General features: G+C 47.3%; 1 non-coding gene across 1 annotated transcript; it reads right to left on the minus strand.

Annotated features, from left to right (window-relative positions):
- Positions 1-529: 529 nt before the first annotated feature.
- On the minus strand, positions 530-3,076 carry LOC113839293. Its single transcript, XR_004769999.1, has 3 exons — positions 3,005-3,076; positions 976-1,017; positions 530-575 (listed from the first exon to the last, which is right to left on the minus strand). It is a non-coding gene; the product is annotated as an uncharacterized LOC113839293 (transcript).
- Positions 3,077-4,677: the final 1,601 nt, after the last annotated feature.

Raw genomic sequence — 4,677 nt, forward strand, 5'->3', positions numbered from 1 at the left:
GAAGCAGAGGCAGGTGGATCTCCGAGTTCGAGGCCAGCCTGGTCTACAGAGGGAGTTCCAGGACAGCCAGGGTTGTTATACAGAGAAACCCTGTCTTGACAAAACAAAAACGGGGGACACAGAAATTATCTGGATTATTATTCTTCTAACCACCACAGGAAAGGGGAGTTGGGGGCCCGGAGGCCAGCAAGGGTCTCCAGAGTACTCACCATACTTCGCTGCTTTAGCTGCCGCTGCTGCTGCCTGAGATCCAACCCCTGGAAGAGGGGAGATGAGGTGACACTAAACATGGTGATGGTGTCCAGGCATCTCCAGAGTCCCATGTTCCCAGCCCCACAGATACCCAGACGTATCTGGGGGCTTCATAAGCCAGTAAAGGCCAGGGAGCTGCCCCAACCCAGATCAGAGTGTAGGCTTTGACCAAGGTCTTCATGCAGGATGGGTAAGCTTGTGTTTTGGATAGTCCCTGGATCTGGGGGCATTAGTGTCTCTTTGGCTGGAAGCAGGTGAGATTTCCCCCGGCCCCTTACCTGTTCCTGTTGGGTAGCCAGCTTTGCCCCCTGCACCAGCCACTCCTGTGAAGAAGATGCTTGGTTGTCTGTCACACAAACCCTGACACTCTGCCCTCTGCTGTCCCACTCATCTGGGGGCTCCCTGGTCACTTCCAACAAAAGTGTACACAGATACAAGTACACATAGGGGATGCCATCCCATTTTACAGACAAAGACAGTGAGGCTTAGAGAAGGAAAAATGCCGCTCAAAGGTATTGTGATAAGAGAGAGGGCCAGGACTGAATGCTAGGCCAAGTCCCCAGTGTCAGACTTTGTTCTTTGAGAATTTTTATTCTAGCACTTTGCCTCTACACCATTCTAGCTGGGTGCTGTCTTGGCCCATGGCTGGGGCCTCAGTACACTTGTCAGGCTCATAGAGCTGGAAAGGGTCAGAGCTCTACAAATCCATGAGGACTTACTTACCATAGGGCAACTTCCCGTTGGTATAGGGCAGTCCATAGCCACCTATGGACAGAGCAAGGGATGGATGGAGAGAAGGATTAGTGCTTGGATGGATAGTTAGGGGAGGCAAAGGGGTGGGAGGAAGGGGTAGGTAGGGTATATGGGTGGATGGAGAGAGGAATGTCTAATGCAGGAGAGGAGGAATAGGTAGAAGAAAGGCAAGATAATGGAGAAAGAAATGAGTAGAAGGAAGAAGTGAATGGAGAGGAATGGATGGAGAGAAGGAGTGATGGATGGATGAGTGGAGGGAGAGGTAAATGGATAAAGGGAAAGAGTGATGGATGGATGGATGGAGAGCAGGAGGACCAGATGCTGAGGAGGGAGTGGGGAGGGGTGATGGATGGAGAGCAGGAGGACTAGATGCTGGGGAGTGAGTGGGGAGGGGTGATGGATGGATGGATGGATGGATGGGTAGAGACACCTTGCTTGCCTCCCATCTTTCTGAATGGATAAACAACTCTCCACAGGTGTCATAATACCCTCTTGAGGGTCATCAGTTGTTAATAAAGTCTATCAGATAGAGCAGGGAGAGGACAGCCACTCGTCTCCAAACCTAAGTCCCAAGATGGTCCCTGTGATCTGAGTGCCTACCTGTGGGCCTGCTCCCCTTGTCAGGACTGATGCTATGGTATGGGTGACAGAGCGACACCAGAGTGGAGAGTCAGACACAGTGACTACAATGCTACTTAAGGTGAGTTTTCCTTTCTTTTTCCCATTCTTTCTCTCTTGGTTTTTTTTTTTTTTTTGCTTTGTTTTGAGGTAAGGTCCCATTCTGTAGCCCAGGCCACTTCCAACTTATTGTGCAACTCACTAGTAGCCCTGACCTCAGGTACTTGTGCAGCCAACTTTTTACTAAGTGAACTGTCTTCCTACCCTATAAATAGTGATGCTCATCCCAGTGTGTAAGGCTGATTTCATAGCAGGAGGCTCAGAAAACCATAATAATGTTATTATTATTATTATTATTATTATTATTATTATTATTATTATTATTTTGGTTTTTCAAGACAGGGTTTCTCTGTGGCTTTGGAGACTGTCCTGGAACTAGCTCTTGTAGACCAGGCTGGTCTCGAACTCACAGAGATCTACCTGCCTCTGCCTCCCGAGCGCTGGGATTAAAGGTGTGCACCACCACTGCCTGTCAATAATGTTATTATTATTATTGTAGTGTATGTTTGCATATGTTTATACGTGTGTGTGTTTGTGTGTGTGTGTGTGCATGGATACCACTTGGTGTGTTTATGTACATACATGTGCACATGTTTGTTTGTGTGTATGAATGGATATCATTGTGTGTTTTCATGTTCATGTGTTCATGTGTTTATATGTGTGTACATATTTGTGTGTATATATATCCCCATATATATACATATATGTGTGTGTATACATGTTTGTATATGTGTGTAAGCATGGATACCACTCTGTGTGTGTATGTATGTATATATATGTGTGTGTGTACATATTTGTGTGTGTATATGCATAAACACTACTGTGTGTGTATGTATATACATTGTACATATTTGTGTGTGTGTATGTATGGATACCACTGTGTGTATGTAGGCATATATACTACTATGTGTGTACATGTTTGTGTGTATGTATATGTACAGACACTACTGTGTGTGTATGTATATACATGTGTACATGTTTGTGTGTGTATGTAGTCATGGATACCACTGTGTGCAAATGGAGTTCAGATGACAACCTCAGGTATCAGCCCTCACCTTCCATTTAATTGAGGAAGGGTCCCTTGTTGTTTGCTGCTGTGTACACCAGGCTAGCTGGCCCATGAGCTTTCAGAGATTCTCCTGTCTCTGTGCCCCATCTCATCATGGAAGCACTAGGATTACAGGTACATGCTACTGCAGCCAGCTGCATGTGGGCTCTGAGGATTCGAACTCAGGTTTTCACACTTGTGAAGCGAGTGCTTACCCACTGGACCACCTCCCTCCATCCTGATCAAGCATCTTGAAACCCAACTCTGGCTTACCTGGCAGCTTTGGCGCTTTGATGGGGTAACCCAGTGGGACACCAGGCTGCTGTCCCCCAAAGGGCCCAACTCCTGCAAGAATAGAGAGGGTACATCAGTCCCAGGCCTCATGGTGGCAGTTTCTTTTCATGATCCTGGCTGTCAGCCTACTCTTTCCAGATGGAGTGAATTCATTCCCTATGGTACTCTGAAACTGTCCTGCCTAGCAGGCCTCATTGTCCCTTCATCATGGGTCAGGGAAGTGCTCCCCAGAAATAAGCTAATGACTGGCAGGAGTGGAGAGACACACTCCTACACTCATCTGTGCTGACCTTAGGGCACTTCGGGTATTTCGTGCATTTTGGATTCACACTGATGGACTTTGGGTTAGAGCAATGGTTCTCAACCTTCCTAATGTTGGGACCACTTTAGTTCCATTCCTCATGCTGTGGTAACCCCAACCATAAAATTATTTTCATTGCTACTCCATAACTGTCATTTTGCTGCGGTTATAAATCATAATGTAAATATCTGATATGCTGGATATCTGATAAGTGATCATTGTGAAAGGGTCATTCAATCCCGAAAGGGGTCGTGACCTACAGGTTGAGAACCACTGGGTTAGGCGATCATGGCCTGGAACTGATGACACTTTGGTAGAAGCCTGGCTTTTGTTTTGTTTTGTTTTGTTTTTTAATTTTTAGAACGTGGAATATGGGGATTGATCTTAGGTCCTCATACTTGTGTGATAAACACTCCACCAAGGCAGCTAAGAGATATGAGAGAGATGGGCAGGATGGCTAGGTTTCTGGGAGTCTAGCTCACCTAGGGAGAGCAGCTTCAACTCACCTGGGATTCCAGCAAAAGCACCACCTCCACCTGCAAAGACAAAGAACTGCCACTGGTCCACACTCCCAGCCCCTCCCTAGGGGAGTCTAGGCAAGAGCTCCACCCCTAAGGCTCATCCTGCTCCCATTCATTCAGTAGTTTTTTGTTTGTTTGTTTTGTTTTTGTTTTTTGAGACAGGGTTTCTCTGAGTAGCTCAGGCTGTCCTGAAACTTGGAGACCCACCTGCCTCTGCCTCCTAAGTGCTAAGATTAAAGGCATATACTACCACTGCCTGGCTTACTAGGGATTTCTAAGCAAGTGCTCTACTACTGAGCCATACCCCTCAGCGCTCTATTTACTTTTAATTTGAAACAGTGGTAAACTAAACTGCCCAGGCTGGCCTTGAACTTTCAAGCCTCCTGCCTCAGCCTCCTGAGTTGCTTGGGATTATAGACCTATGCCATTAGGCCAGGGTTACTCTTCAGGGTTTCTGAACAGCATTCTGCCCTTCCTAGCCAGCAGAAGCAGGGCTGGGACATAAGAAGTAACTCCCTGTTCCCACAGAAGTCCCCAGATAAGCCTAGAATCTCAAGGTATCCCTTACACCCAAGGCCAGCTCAGCCTGCAAGCTGACAGAGGATCCTACCCTGGCCCCAGCACAGCTGGCGATACATACCTGGAACCTTAGCCTTGACTCCTGTGCCAGTGGGAACTCCAGGGAGCACCCCCACACCTGGGAACCGAGCTCCTGAGCAGCAAAGACATGGGTGACAGTGAGGGAAGGAAACTCTGCTTGGCAATCCATGCCCACCTTCTGACTATTAACCAGTCTATCTCAGTACTGATGGCCGATCACAGACATGACT

The sequence above is a fragment of the Cricetulus griseus genome, chromosome 4, assembly GCF_003668045.3.
Source record: "Cricetulus griseus strain 17A/GY chromosome 4, alternate assembly CriGri-PICRH-1.0, whole genome shotgun sequence".
In the NCBI taxonomy this organism is placed as follows: Eukaryota; Metazoa; Chordata; class Mammalia; order Rodentia; family Cricetidae; genus Cricetulus; species Cricetulus griseus.